This window comes from Pogoniulus pusillus, chromosome 19, assembly GCF_015220805.1.
Source record: "Pogoniulus pusillus isolate bPogPus1 chromosome 19, bPogPus1.pri, whole genome shotgun sequence".
NCBI classification, from domain to species: Eukaryota; Metazoa; Chordata; class Aves; order Piciformes; family Lybiidae; genus Pogoniulus; species Pogoniulus pusillus.
Window position 1 is genome coordinate 19699838 of NC_087282.1, and position 16739 is coordinate 19716576.

At 40.2% G+C, this 16739-nt stretch overlaps 1 long non-coding RNA gene across 1 annotated transcript in view; it reads right to left on the reverse strand.

Moving 5' to 3' along the window:
• Nucleotides 1-16739, reverse strand: part of LOC135184078 (uncharacterized) — an 83387-nt gene that overhangs the window by 10576 nt on the left and 56072 nt on the right. The gene's annotated exons all lie outside the window — the stretch shown is intronic.

Sequence of the window (16739 nt, forward strand, 5' to 3'; positions counted from 1 at the left end):
GCCTTCTTGCCACGACCACGTGTGTCAGCAGGCTTTATTGTCATTAGAGCAAGAAGTATTAGCTGACAAGACATCCAATTTGTGTATTTTGGGGTTTGAGCTATTTGCTAACAATTTCCAAGTTGCTTCTCACCTAGGGCACCTAAAAGGACACACATAGCAGGGCAGGAGACCCAAGAGCACAAGCAGCTTCGCAGGTACAAACAGTACTTGCACGATAGATGTGTGAATGTCGCCTAAGCCTTCAGTTTCTTTTCTCACCAGGATGCATACATTTTATAAACTCAGTGCACAGTCAAGCAGAGACCTTAAGTTGTCTTTTAAGACAGTAGGCTTCAAATCAGTGCAATGCTTATGACAGGAAAGCTTACATGTTTAAAGTTAGATATATATGCAAACACTGGGATGAACTAGGCTTTTCCCAAGTGCTGTGCCCTCAGTGTGTTTTTGTGATGTCATATGGCATGGCTAGGGACCAAAGCAGAATTGTAGTTTATCATCTCATGACAATAAAAAGGCAACAGGTAAAACAAGAGAGGCTACAGCAAATGACTGCAATAAAAGTACAGTTGCAGAAGGTTATTACAAACCTCAGCATTTGATGACCATGTATATATTTCTCAACATATTCTATAATTTGTTATGTCATTTATATTACCATAATTATTACTTAATAACCTAAAGTGTTTGAACGTTGTTTAAGGAAGCTGCTTACAGAAGGAGAAAAAAGAAGAAATTCAGGAGAGTCCACAACTGGTAACTTCATTTTCCAGTTGCAGATTGGAAGTTCCTCTTTTAAAGTTGGCTCCTCTTTTTCAGCAAACATAAGCCCATTCAAATTAATTTGCTTTTTAAAGTAACCTCATCTGGCTTCTGAGAGTCCTTGTTAGAGCTGTTGCAGTGGTTTTGGTTTACATAGATTTTGGAAAGTGTACATCAGTGACAACATTCAGTGAGGCTGCAGTGTTTCTAAGTTTATGAACTCTGAAATTTAAGATAAAGACCACTGCCAGCACCTATCCTTTGCCTTATTTCCCTACATTTCTAAAAGCTGTCCTCTGTTCTGCTATGCCTAGGGGCAGCTTAGTATGCTCCTCCTCATACTAGCAGTTGCATTAGCACAGAAGCTTTCAAGGATAACTGCTCTTCCTTGGGGAGCCCCAGGAATAGGAGCAGGCAAAAGCACTCTCATTCTTTTATTCCTTCAAACATCTGGGGTCTGAAATATCTTAGGCAGTGCTAAGAATCTGCTAACTTAAGAAACAAATCTTTGAAATCAGATTGTCAGCTACACTGCACTTAATGAGGCATGAAACTTCTTAAATCATACACATATCACTTTCTTGAAAATTGTTGACCAAGGGTATAAATGTTACAAAACAGAAATAGCAAATGGACTCAGAAGTATAATGTGACCCCTGCCTTGTGTCTGAGTTTCCTTGGTATAATCCACATGGAAAGAAATGAATCTTACACATTTACAGTTGTGACTGATAGAAGTAGCAACGTTCTTGAAATTCTCTATTTAATTTGCTGGTGATTTTAGTAAAACACTAAGTCTGCAAACTGATGGCAAGGCAATAAGGAGTAGAAGAGTAATAAATAATAAAAAGTATGATAGCTCCTACATAATTTTATTACTGACTAAAAGCTAAGGAGTACTATAGTCAGGATAGAGTTCAGAGAGAATAGAATATGTAGTGTGGAAGTATTTTAAACTCTATAAAACTGCTCAGGAGAGGATATGCTACACATAAATAATGAAGTTTTGGTACAAATGACACAAATTGGGGCATGAAGTCCAAGTTCTGGATAACAAGGAGTTTCATGAAAGAGAAATTCCAATGAACAAGATCCCCCTGTGTTCAGATTGTATCTACCTAATAAAATCAAAGATTTAGTCATAATTAATATAGATCCAGACATTTACCTAATAAAAATGAACTGAGGAGAAAGAATTGATTATATATTTCCTTAGGAATGAATATAAACATACAAATTAGTGTTCTTCAAAAGATAACGTATAACTAATGCTTTGATGATAGAAATCTCACATTATTTTTAATGTAAGATCACTACTGATTAGCAAAAATGTATATGACTGCAATTAGTAAGTCATATTGTCTATATCAGCATATGAGTTGATGGAGATAAGAGAACTTAAAATATCTGAGAATCTTCTCCTTATCTTCAGCCAATGAGTAGCACAGAATCAACAGGGTTCTGCACTTTGGCCACAACAACCCCAAGCAGCGCTATAGGCTGGGGACTGAGTGGCTGGAGAGCAGCCAGGAGGAAAGGGACCTGGGGGTACTGATAGAGAGTAAGCTGAAGATGAGCCAGCAGTGTGCCCAGGTGGCCAAGAGAGCCAATGGCATCCTGGCCTGCACCAGGAGCAGTGTGGCCAGTAGGACAAGGGAGGTTATTCTTCCCCTGTACTCAGCACTGGTCAGGCCACACCTTGAGTGCTGTGTCCAGTTCTGGGCCCCTCAATTCAAGAGAGATGCTGAGGTGCTGGAACATGTCCAGAGAAGGGCAACAAAGCTGGTGAGGGGCCTGGAGCACAAATCCTATGAGGAGAGGTTGAGGGAGCTGGGCCTGTTTAGCCTGGAGAAGAGGAGGCTCAGGGGTGATCTTATTACTGTCTACAACTACCTGAAGGGGCATTGTAGCCAGGTGGGGGGTGGCCTCTTCTCCCAGGCAACCAGCAATAGAACAAGGGGACACAGTCTCAAGTTGTGCCAGGGTAGGTATAGGCTGGATATTAGGAAGAAGTTCTTCACAGAGAGAGTGATTTCCCATTGGAATGGGCTGCCCAGGGAGGTGGTGGAGGCACTGTCCCTGGGGGTCTTCAAGAAAAGACTGGATGAGGCACTTAGTGCCATGGTCTAGTTGATTGGATAGGGCTGGGTGCTAGGTTGGACTGGATGATCTTGGAGGTCTCTTCCAACATGGTTGATTCTATGATTCAGAACACTCATAACACTTCCTTAGAACCACTATTAAACAGAATCCTGTTCAGATGAAAACTGAAAACAAATGGCAAGGATGCAAAGCCCATTACAGTAACAGCTACTCAGGCAATCTCAGTAGATATAAAAGAAGAAGTTTATCTGAAAATAATAAACTTTAAAAAAGCTTTCCACAAGAAGACAAAACTCTGAGAAAAGCTTTCAAATTTTTCTTGGGCTTTGAAATCAGATAAGTCCTTGAAAACCTACTTTATTTCAAGACTGTCAGGATTTTTAAAGACATTTTACACAAGAAACATTACAAAGCTATTTCTTTCTTGGTGCCCTGTGTGGTGATGGAAAGCCTTGCTGTGATTTAACTCTTCCAGCATTTCAGCTTTAACAGACAACATACTGGAGGATATTGCTTATTTACCTAAAGGACTTGAAGTATCATGGATGTGGATGTATGGGGAAAAAAGAACAATAACAAACAAAAGCAACCCCAAAACCCAAACCAAGCAACCATCCAAACTAACCATTCCCCCCTAAAAAACAAAACCCAAACAACAAACCACCACCAAACCAAAGCATTGAGTTTAGTGTTTCTCAAACCTTATTAAAGGCTTGCTTCAACTTTGGGGAGAGACTGTGGCACTTTATTCTCAACAGTACAAGTGACAATTTTTGCATAAAGCAATGGTAAAATCCCAAATTTAGAAAAGGACAAATTACTTTACAAAATTTCTGTCATTCCAATAGATTTAACATTTAACAAGGCCAAGTGCAGGGTTCTGCACTTTGGCCACAATAACCCCAAGCAGCGCTACAGGCTGGGGACTGACTGGCTGGAAAGCAGCCAGGAGGAAAGGAACCCTGGGGGTACTGATAGATAGTAGCTGAACATGAGCCAGCAGTGTGCCCAGGTGGCCAAGAGAGCCAATGGCATCCTGGCCTGCATCAGGAACAGTGTGGCCAGTAGGACAAGGGAGGTTATTCTTCCCCTGTACTCAGCCCTGGTCAGGCCACACCTTGAGTACTGTGTCCAGTTCTGGGCCCCTCAATTCAAGAGAGATGTTGATGTGCTGGAACACACAAGTTGTGCCAGGGTAGGTATAGGCTGGATATTAGGAAGAAGTTCTTCACAGAGAGAGTGATTTCCCATTGGAATGGGCTGCCCAGGGAGGTGGTGGAGGCACCGTCCCTGGAGATGTTCAAGAAAAGCCTGGATGAGGCACTTGGTGCCATGGTCTAGTTGATTGGATAGGGCTAAGTGATAGGTTGGACTAGATGATCTTGGAAGTATCTTCCAACCTGGTTGATTCTATGATTCTATGTCCAGATAAGGGCAACAAAGCTGTTGAAAGGCCTGGAACACAAACCCTATGAGGAGGGGCTGAGGGACCTGGGGGTGTTTAGCCTGGAGAAAAGGAGGCTCAGGAGTGACCTCATTGCTGTCTACAACTACCTGAAGGGACATTGTAGCCAGGTGGGGTTGGTCTCTTCTCCCAGGCAACCAGCAACAGAACAAGGGGACACAGACTCAAGTTGTGCCGGGGAAAGTATAGGCTGGATGTTAGGAGGAAGTTGTTGGCAGAGAGAGTGATTGGCATTGGAATGGGCTGCTCAGGGAGGTGGTGGAGGCACCATCCCTGGAGGTCTTCAAGAAAAGACTGGATGAAGCACTTAGTGCCATGGTCTAGTTGACTGGCTAGGGCTGGGGGATAGGTTGGACTGGATGATCTTGGAGGTCTCTTCCAACCTGCTTGATTCTATGATTCTGTGATTCTATTTGAAATGGCAAATGGGATAAAGCTTGACACACAAGTTCTCTGAAAAGTAAATATTTTGTTTATTGCTCTACATTTGCTATAGTACCTACATTTTTAAGTAGAAGAAGCAGAACAGACCATGGAGAACTATGTACTGTGGTAAGCATACCAGGCTACCCCTAAATGGAATAATGTTTGGAGTTGTTATGCTGTGTGTAATCTTCCTGTCATATTTCTGAAAATAAAACCAGAACAGGCCCAAATAGGCTGCCTTTTGGACACTGAAGACATCCTTAAGATATATTCCACTAGCTCTCAAATATTCAGAGAAACAGCTGTTGAGTCTTAAGTCATATCACTACATCATTCTTATTGCAAAAGACAGAGACCTTGCATAATCAACATATTTTTCCTGGCTTGTGCTCCTATTGCTCCCATTTTCACACTGCTAAGACAACTGCTGCATTAGCAGCACTTCTGTTTTACTAAATATGCTCTAGAATAAACTCTTGACAGTTTCAGCTTCATGATGCTGGCAGCCAGAGCTGTTGGGCTCCCTCTTTATCGAAGACATAATTTTACTTTGAACTAAAGACATCTGGTCAATATTTATTAAAGCTTGTAGGCTGGCTTGATGGTATGGGGCTGTAAATTTAGCTGATGTAAAACTGGAATGGATATAACATATTCAGCAGAGATATGCTGTATTAGCATCAGTACAAAATCTGCCCCTAAACCTGCAATACAGCAAGGCACTAGGTATGCATCTTTTAAAAATGGATTTGAACCTGAAAGCTTCACTTTCCCTAGGGAATATCCTGGCCCTTAAGAAAAGCTATTTGAAGCTGATGTCCTAGTGCAGATAAGAACTGAATTTAGCTCAATGTGCATCAGTGTATACGTTCCATCCTGTAGAAACACCTCTCCTTATCCAGTATGACAAATATGTAGGACAGTCAGCATACAGCACTATTTCATTTTTTCTCTTTTTAAAGCCTTCTTCTGAAGCATTTCTTTTCTCTATGAGTGTGCATGTGGACTTTCTACCCCTCCTCTTTAATTTCTTCTCTCTGTAGGGCACAGAAAGTGCTTTTCAGGTGGGAAGGCAGCAGTGTAAAATTGACTACCATTCTAGTCAATTTGCTTCAGCAGCCATTCCATGTGTAAAGCACTTTATACAGGAGGAAGCTTTTTAGACATTAAGACAAAAAAAAAAAAATCTATCATTTTACAGTCAAGAGGTCCCTGTGAAATCAGAGTTTTCAAGAACTCATAAGAGGACAGAATTTGGCATGGAACCTAATGAAAAAAAAATCTATGAAGTCTATGAAAAGTCTTTGCAATCTGATTCTCCACAATTTTCTTATGAGCACAAGAGACTTTCTCAGGAGGAAAATAATTTGTCCTAGAGAAGAGCATCTTTACTTAAGAACTTCAAGCAGGTTGTACACAGAAACACTGCAGCACTTTTCACTGCCTCCTACTGTCTGAAAACAAAGTATAGTGTTATTTTCAAATCAAATAGAGCCCAGAGAAATAAAATTATCTGGCTGCATCCAGCTAATGTGTCTCACTCTTGATAGACTTGGTATATTGTCCAGCAATAAGAAGCATCCATTTATGTCTTCTAGAGTTTACTGTTTTTCTGTGACCTTACATAACTTATGCTAAACTTATTATTTAATATCTGCTGTACTTTCAAATCTTTAAGGATGTCTCAGTGCAAAAAGTCCTTTTACTTAATTTGTTCAGGACTGGTGTTGAGGACAGACATACTCATCCTTGTTGCCATTAATCCAGAATGAAGGTCATTCTCACTGAAAACACAGTTGCTGCTTGCACATAGGAAAACCCAGCAGCCTTCCAAGACAACATCAGACTGGTGAGATATTCAATGTATTAAAAAGTCTTTTGAAGACACAGATTCACTGCATACTTGCTCATAAAGGCTTTAAGGCCACCAGGAAAAAAAATAATACCAGACAAGAAAACAATAGTATTAGTTTGTATTTAGTTTCTAGTATCACCAGAGAGGTTACCTGGCTTCCAGTTGCTACCCATACTAAGGGTTGCCTCCTATTCATGTACCAGCAAGAAATAAGTATATTTTCCATGTCATTTTCAATAGTCCTTTTTATAAAACTGACTGACTCTCATGACAGCTTTTAGATCTCACAAGCCACCAGCCTTGGAAGAGGTTTTAGATAAGACTTCAATGAAAATGTTCCAATTAAGAAAAAACCATATGCAAACCTCCCCCCCTGCATTTGGACACTAACATTCACCCACCCACATTTTTTTGTTTTGTTTTTATTGGAAGGAGACAGCTAAAATGTAATTTTGGGACTGCTCATCTCTTTCATCATTCAGCTTGTTAGGATCTCAGGAAATAGCTGTCTGAGATGCTCAGTGAGGCAGCTACTCAGGAAACTAAAATGCAGCCAGTTGCTAAGTCAATCATGTAATCCCTAAGCAAGGCATAAAGGAGGTGAGCTGTATAGCTGCCTAGTATGTCAGGAGGGAAGCCACCCTGATCCTAGATAACCTGGAATGTTGGCCAAAGAGTGTGCCACCCTGCTGCTCAGGAATATGGATCAGGTCTTGGGAGACTGTTAGTAAGACTGAAACTTATCAGTCAGGTCCAGTCCAAGGATGAGGAGATAAATGGATTCTACTCAACCTAAAACAGATCCTAAACAGATCTGAGAAGACTGCAAAACAGGATAGGAATGAACTTCAGGAAGAAATCTTGTTCCTACCCCAAGATGTGCTGAACTCTAATCTTATTCTGAACAGGCTTTTTTTAGATAGCCTCAGCTTAAAAACAAACAAACAAACAAACTACAGAAAAGTTCTGTAGTAGTTTGTATTTATCTGTATCGTCAGAAAAAGCTTTTTGCCTGAAGTCTAGCCAAACTTTGTGCTGCACTTGAATCACTTTCTCTCTCTCCAGTCCACAAGGTCCATCTTTGCCTTTGCATCACCTTTTACATACTTGAAGACTGCACTATCATGTTTCCCTTTAGTCTTTTGTCCTTTGGTCTAAACAACCCCAAACTTTGTTATCTTTTCTCATAGCCTGCTCTATAGCTTTGTTCTGGTCTGCATGAGACTCTAACCTGAGTTTAGCCTAGACCTTTCCATGGCTGTAAAACAGAAGAAACACTTCATGCCTTTTGCAGATCATGCTCCTGCTTGTACAACTCAAAATTTCTTTCTCCTCCTTTCTTTTCTCACTAGTACAACATTACCCATTTAAGTTCAAGCTACAATGATTAGTTCCTGTAAACTGCAAATTAGTCAGTTGTTTCTCAGGTTATTCTACAAATTATTCTTCTTGTCCAAGCACACAAACTGCACTTATCTTTAACTGCATCCTGTTTGTTGGTTTTGGTTTTTTTTTCCCCCATATAATCTCCCTAATTTGTCAAGATACTTTGTAATTCTAATTATGCTCTCCTCCATACCTGGCGCCTTTAAAGCTTTGTGACATCTGCAAATTAAACAGGGACATTCTTTATTCTAGCACTGAAGTCACTAATGAAAATAGTTAACAGTATCCAGCTCAGAGCAGATCCCTGTAGAACCACATTTGATAGATCCTTCCCTATTTACAGCAAATCATTGGTAACTGTTCCTCAACTTTGACTTTGCAGCTCATTTTGCTGACACTCTCTAGTAGATCTTATACATCCTAAGACAATGTTATGTGAACCAAGACTGTTTAAAACCATCACACATCTCTAAAGTTAAGGTCTATGGCTTCAAAAGATATGGGGTAAAAACACTGTTCCTAGGCTTCTAGAAACTTCATGCCTTCAAAGAGCACTCCCTACGTAGTTTGACACCTATTGGGTGTCATCCCTTCACCTGCCTTGATTACTTCTCAGTGTAAAGAAAGATAAAAATCACTGAGCTGTTACAGAAATTCATGGAGTCGGGAGTGGTATGGAGATCATCAGGTTACAGAGGTATGCTGCCTGTGAGTTTATCCCTTCACACCCTGGAAAACCTCCATTTAACTAAAGGTCCACAGTCCCATCTTGTAATTGTGGATGAATTTTGCAGGTATGTGTAACAAAAATTACTACCTCCCAACCAGTTCATCCAATCTAGCCAGTTCCATAAGTTTTAACTCCTTCACCTCTACCAGTGCTTGAGAAAGGGAATGTCCAGACGTGAACCTCCTGTATTAGCTTGGCCCAGTTGGGTGATCAAAGGAAGGAGTATTGTCCTGAATTTCCTCAGTTACGTGCCATATATTAGGCCCTTATCATAACTTTGATGTCAGTTTTTGTGGTTTAATTATATACTAAGAAGTATTCTTAGGTAAGCCAGGAAGATCCGTCCTTATGACTCAACCATCCCCTTTTTGGCCAGCTGTCTGCAGGTTTAATTAACATCCAAGGCATCAGTTCTGCAGTCCTACCGCAGGCAAATCTCCCATCAAAGTGAAAGGGAGTTGGTGTCTGTGCAGGGCTGAACAAAGAGCCAATAGCAGAGCCCTGCAAGTTTGGGCAAACAGTCAATTGTTACAAATTTTTCAGTAATGCTGTTAAAGTGTTCTTAGATGAAAATATGCCGTTCAGTTTGCAGAGATTAGTTCTCTCCTTAACTAGTGAATTTGAGTCATTCCTAAGCAGGATATTGGAGAAAACAATGGCAGGCTCTTTTCATTCAGCCTTTTAATTCGTATTCTTTCCTCTGTGTGGTGAGATCTGAGGATGCTGGAGGACTCTGATAGATGCAGCATACATGTAACACAGTAACTGCACAGGAAAAGGTGACATAGATAAGAATTGTGCAGTAAAAACTCCAGGTGGAAAGACACATTGTAGTCAATGTCAAGAGGCAGCAAAAGTGAGGAGTTTTTCAGTGTTTGGCAGTAGGTTAACATTTCAGCCACTGAAGTCAATGATTACTCTTACTTAAAAAACCTAAACAAATTAGGCTATTCTCAGTATTTTTTGAAACATTGTCCTAAAGTTTCAGTTCTGCTACTGGATGCCCTTAGACAGCAATATGTACTCTAAAATCAATTTAGTGATGGATCACAACTGTTTTGATTTTTACACACTGATTATCAAAGGAAGTATAATGATATCAATAAATCCATACTGTGGATCTGGACTTTGGAAAAGATGGGGGAAAGCTCAGCAGGATTTAGGTGAGTTGAATCTTCTTTAACTCTCCTTATCTCCAACACTATGGCAACCTTCAAAGACTCATAGACTTCCCACACCAGCCACAGCTTTGCTTGACCTCTGAGTTGTCTTGCAGACAAGGAGGTGCCTTGTTGGCCGAGAGGAACAGTAGTATCACAGCTTGTTTCAAGCACCCAGTCACTCTATGGGTGAAGAAGAGGGGCTGTTAACACCACTAATGGCACAGGGGAGTATAAGTGGGCCGAGTACCAGAGAACAGGATACCAGACTAACATTGCAGTATCCGAACAGCACAATAATGCTGGGTATTAGGCATGATGCTCATTACTAATCTGCACCTAAGTATGGGAATTGTTCAATATCTTTAAGAGGACAGTGCAACCAAGCTTCATACTCTGCTATGCTCAGAAATGTAATTTGGCTTGACAGAGTTTGTCATGTTTTGCCTAAGAGGGCAATATGCTTACTTTAGTTATTAACCACAATGGCCACAAGAAGTAGCAGTAAATTGTTTCTTTGATTCAGCAGAGTGAAACCTACAGAAAAGTAAAGCAGTGATGGACCAAAAAAAGAATGCCCTGGAAACATACAAACATTGCATCTAGCATGCCTTGCAGAAAACCTGCTCTTAGGCAGAAACAAAATATTCTCTGGAACAACAGACATAAAAGATTTTATTCATACTGAAATGATCAAAGACTAAATTCAATTTTTTAGTTTAAAGTTTTCTCTGCATTGTGTTTAATTGGGAGAACTTAAGAATCTGGTTATCTTTAAGGAAGGTTTTCAAACCTAATGCTTTCAGCATGGAACTGTGCTGGGTAGAAATCTATCTTGTACTTGTCACATCTATATTAAATTATCTACTTTTTTCATTTTACAAGGGAAGACGTGAGCAGAACACTACTCAGCTGTCAGGATACAGGACTGTGCTGCTGAGCAGAGGATGAGTGAATATATTCCACAAAGCTGCAAATCTAGCACAAAGGTACCAGAGGTGGGATTTGTGTCACCAGTTTTCCCTGCTGTGGTTCCTGGAAGGCAGTTTTCAGTAGGCTTGTTTTGACTGCTTTTTGCTATGATGATATTTAAACCGGATTAATGGTCCTGTCTTCTGCAAAAATAAAGTCTCCTGACTACAACATTACAGATAAGGACTGGGAAAATATTTTTAGCTTTCAACAGACACAGACTGACCGATGTAACCTGCATGTCTTTATATAACAAGAAGATGAATGAAGGCTTTCCTACATGGGAAAGTTACTGTACAATAAAATGGAATGTTATTTTACTGTGCGTTAGCAACTCTGCAATGTGCACATGTACTAAGGACACTGCAAAGTAACCTCCTCTTATGTTTACTACTCACCAAGACTATCAGGAAGTATCATCCACATTGGTGGCCTAATATATAATACAATTTGTCATACAGAAAAACTCAAGGAGACAAAAAAAAATCTAAAGAAAAAAAAAAGGCAAATTTCTTCCACTAAAGATGCATGCAATCAAAAAAGAAAGCCACCAAATATCAACCCCGAGACATTCTGCATTAAAATACAGACAACCCAACTCTTAAACAGTCTTAACCTTCTCCCATGTGAGTCACAGTGCACAAACTGCTGGACATTAACTGTTTGCCAGAACATGTTTAATCTAGAATCTGCAGACTCTGTCACCAAAGGTGCAAGAGATGCAGAAATCTCCAGCTCATTTTCAGCAGGGGAAAACACCAGATCATCTGCCAAAAAGAGTGCAATCTCCAATGTCATCAGAAAACCCTCAGTTTAGACTGTGTCCTTGTCTTGCCTGCTCGGTTTCGTTTCCTCTCTCACAGAGTTCTTTCAGCAGCTGCACTTCATGTGGCATTTGGTTACACAGAAGCCTGTGCAGCTCTTGTTCCATCTTGTTTGTTTACCTTGGTCTGTTATACACGCTAAGTCTATTTTCCAGCTTATGACAAGTGCTTCCATTATTTCTTCTCTCCAGCATCCTAAGCATCTTAAATGCTGGCCACAGAAACGCTGGAGTTTTCTGGTTTCCATTTTCTCATTTGACAGAAACATATACACAGGTTTATGTGTAATTTGAGTTCTAAAGTTCACCAAGCTTTTGCAGTGCCTTACCGATATACTGAGTATAAGGACACATCAACATTTCAGCTTATTTGAACTACTTGTGAGGAGTGAAAGGCAAAATGACAATATGAACCCAGCTATGTAATTCATTTCTGCTATGGGTAAGTTGTAGCAAAAACACCTTGAGGAAGGAAAAAAGGAGGCAATACATCTCTTCCTCAGCTAGATATTCTTGTGAGGAAAACATAAAGTTTAATCTCAGCATCAAATTAACTGCCAGTCAGAAGGGTTCATGCTGATTCTCACTCCCTTGAGCTTGTTGGTCTGAGGATGCTGCTGTGAATGTGCTGAGCTCCTCCTCATCTGGAAAGACACTAACGTTCTCTGAACCTGTGCCCCTAGAATACACCTCACAGCTTTCACTCGTGACAGTGGCATCTCCCATGTGGCCTGTCTTTCAACATTTCCTATTTAGCTGTGCTCCTAAATGGAAGAGCAGTATTTTCCCTTCAAGCAAAGGCAGAGTGACTTACAAGAAGTTACCAGAACTCTGTTGGATTAAAAGCACATTCTTTCATACTGCTGAACATCCTGCACTGCTAATAAATTCATAATGAGAATAAAAGGTGCTCAGCTCAGCGGGGAAGGGACAGATCCTTGTACTTCTTATAAATAGAGATGTGAATTTTACAAAAATCATTTCTAAGTCAGACCTTGTATTTCTTTGCACCTTCTGTAGCAGAATACTAGACAATAGGAGGTAACTGGTCCTTGTGCCATACTGAGGACCTCCATGATGAGCACCTAATTTGTCGTGTGACTGCTAAACTGTTAATTATCAGTACTCTAATGACAGCAACATCTTTATCTACTTTAGAGCATATTTCCATAGATGAGGGTATTTCAAAGTACATTTCAGATCCCTGTAACAAGTTCTCATTCAGACACTTACTTGGACGTTTATGGCAGAAGGAACTGAACTCCAAGACGGGGCACAGTTTGCAGAAGCAGAACACATTTTCCACAACTTTCCCCTGAAACTTACAAATTCAGATCTCTGGAAAGCAAGAATGCTGTGAATCTTCTTCATTAGTTGACTTTTGCCAAAGATAGTTTCCTTACATTTTTTTTCCTACCTTTCCCCATTTTTCTTCAGCTTTAGCAGCTCTGTATCAGCTGCAATGATATGGAGTGCCAGAACCCACTCTGGCTTCATGAAGTATTGTGCTAAAGCTCTGTAGGCTCATGTGACACTAATACACTCCATGCACATAGAGTGCATGTATCTGTCTTGACATCCACCCTAAAATTTCCCAGAGGTTGCCTTTAAGACTTTAAGGGAGATTTCTTTACAGTTCATATGCCTGTTGACTATTATTTTCAAACAATGTGGTATGTGCATTGTCACTACCCTCACACAAGTGAGACAAGCAATAAAACCCAGAGAGCCATTGTCTGAATTAAGGGATGGATGAAAAAAACTGAGATAGTATCATTTAGCAGAGCACTAGACAAAACACCCTACTCTCCCTAAAAAACCTCACCAGACACTAGTTCTTTAAATCACCTTGTAGTAAATAAACCTCACACATGTAATTATTATAACTGATAAATAATAAACATTAGATAACAGGATACAGCTGAACTACAAGTGACACAGCTTACTCTTTATTTTCTGTCCCACTGACATTTTTGCTCGTGGTTTTCTATTCCAATGGTAATTTTTAGGTCACTGAAGTTGTTTTGGAAGAGGACTATATTGATACTCATTTAAATGTTATACACATCTACTTCTTTACCAAACAAATATTAGGAAGAGTTCTGCTAATTTGGGAAATCTCATAACATACTGTTTATGGACTCTACTTATGTTGAGAAGAGACCAAGAAAAACACTGAGAAGGACAATTTTCCTATGAGGAGAGAAGTAGTTTTTTAGTCTGTAAAGCTCCTGACATTGAAAGAGGCTGACTGAGATGTTCAGACAGACACTCAGTTTTTGAAGGAGAGGGCCTTAACTAAAGTGGTATATGAAGAGAAGCAGCTCTCATACCCTGGCAGGGCACATACCCAAATCCTAAAGAGCAAGTACTGAGGAGAGATGCAGAAAATGTCAGGGGAGAGTTGACTGCTCTGAGTACATCTGTCTTTCATGCTGAAGCAAAGAGGGTTTGCACTTAAACCCCCTCTGCACAATGTGTTGACTTTGTTGTCTATATTTGTGATGTGGAGTTGAAACCAGTCCACCAGATGTGGGGCAGGAAAAAAAGATACATAACCTTATTAGGTGCCCTGTCAGGCTCATACTGGTCCTGGAAACTAAGGGAAGGGACACTGAAAGAGCCTCCTTTTAAGTAATATTCTACCTGTGCCAGGAAGTAAGCCAAAGATAGTGTCTGGAGTCTGGCCAGTGATTTTGGAGAAGTTTAGAAGCATGCAGTCAGCATGTCTGTAGATCCAGTTACAAGCTAGTAAAAGCTGAACGCCAGGAATGTTACCAGAGCTGTGAAACAGTCCTCACCAGAAATTCTGCTTGTATATGTACATATAAAACTACTGTCCAGACATGGAACAACACTTTGAAATAGCTGCTTAGTGTCTCCAAAAAGACCAGATTAACCTGAGCAGCTCCACCTTCCTGCAATTAAAAATCATTCATGAAGTTCAAACCCCATGGATCTGTATGGACCTGAACAGTCACAAACAGTTGGGGATTACTGAGAAAGTTTAAGCTGTAATCTAAATTAATTGAGTTTACACTATGAGTCACAGAGTTGTTTCATAACATATCATCATCAGGCATCCATCCCATTTTGTTTTTACAGAACTGACATTTTCTAGTGCAGGAAGAAAACTCAGTAAAAATATTAATGTTTAGGACACCAAGATAACAGCAAGAAGCCACTGCACTTCTCGGCACTGCTGCACAGCTCCTCTACCTGCACAGCACCGTTTGTATTGCTCTGGGCCAGCCTCCACATACAGAGCTCCTAATAAAGAGCACGGCTGCTGTGGTTATTCACCATCATGCCCTTCAGCTACAAACTCTTCCAAATTCAGCCCCCAGACTGCATAAACAGACCTGCATTAGGTAATGCTTGTGCACAGCACTGCTGGTATTGAGATGTTTGATATTGAATCTCACATATGCCCTTCATTCTAAAATAATTAGTGATTGTAATTCTGTCCCAGGCTGCACACTGTCTCCACAGACACCACACAGAACCCATGATTGTGCCATCTGCAAATACAGGTGAACAAAGACGTTTTGAGCACCTGCCAGAAAGCGAAATATCAGCAGAAAAATGCATTTACTCAAATGAAAACTTGCATGGCAGCAAAACCAAACCCAACACCATCATCACCACAGTGGTATTAAATGTCTGTTGACTGCTAACTCTGACAACAAATAAGAAACTGGCTGGGTTTGTGTGAGCAGGATACAGTCTCTGCAAAGAGAAAAGGGTCTTCCAAAGTATCAAGTCAAACTCCTGGGAAATTAATCTTCTGGTTTGGTTTTGTTTTGCTTGTTTGGTGTTATGTTATTTTGACCAAAAAAACCCCAAAAAACAAACAACAAAAAGCCCCCCAAACAACACCCCACTCCAAAAAAAATCCCAAAGTGAACAACAAGAAAGTCCCAAACCCTCCACATGAGCAGTCTTTTTCATGGCAGTTCTTAAGGAAAAGCTATATTCTCCTTTGAGCTTCATTTCTTTTATTACCATCTATAGTTCTTTACCAAGTTTTAATCACTCCTACATATCTGTAGCAGTACCAAGTGGAGAATGTCTCCTCTATAGGCTTTATTTACTTTTTCCAGAGGAGGGAGATGGAGGCCTGAAGCCATGATTTTGTCTTCATTCTCTGTGCAGTATCTCAAGGACAGAGCACTGGACTGTAAACAAAAGGGACAGCTCTAAGGTCATGAACATTCCTGGAAGCCTATTATACACAAATACAATGTGGAAAGAATATGGAAATCAGACAGAGCTTTAGCAATATTCATTTTATGCAGAGTTTTCCATGTTTCTAGGAACCCAAGCTATTCCAGATTCTATTAGATCCTTTGTGTTGATCATTTAATGTATTACAAAGCAGCTTTAGCTAACAGTAAAGGTGGGGAAGTGCAGCTCTCATGCCACTGCATAATACAGCCTGTAGTTAAAATGTTTTTGTCTCTATTGCAAAAAAAAACAAACTCAAAAAAGCCTATGCAAAAAGGAGAGTTTCAGTGCTAACTATAAAGCACCATATGGAGACAAGCAAGAAGGTATGAATAGGAAAGATTAAAAGTTACCTATGGATGTTAGTTCCACAGTTTTCCATTTTGCTTCTAGGCTAATCCTTTTCTAATTGTTCTCTAAGTAAATAAATAAATAATCAGTCTGCATAGCCCTGATATTAACCAAGTGTCATGACTCGAGGAGAAGACAGAAATCCTTTGCAGTATACTGGCTTTTTCTGTTTTCCCCCACAGGACAGTATTTTCAAGACATGTTTTTCCCTGCATGTTGTGCTTACACAGACTTTTTGGTGGTGCTCCAATAGAAAAATGTCTGCATGTGCAGTTCTAAAAGCTTTTCAGTGATGTAAATGATTAAAGACACAGGGAGTCAAAACCATACAGATGCAGTGAAAAGCAAAATCCCTGTTGGCTGCTGTATATGACCGAGTTCTGCTTTGCTTCCTCCTTATCTTCATTAAAGTTTGCACAGGAAAATCATTCTCTGTGGTCCCTCTTCTGTATAAAACGCTCAACCATAGCCTATGGCCA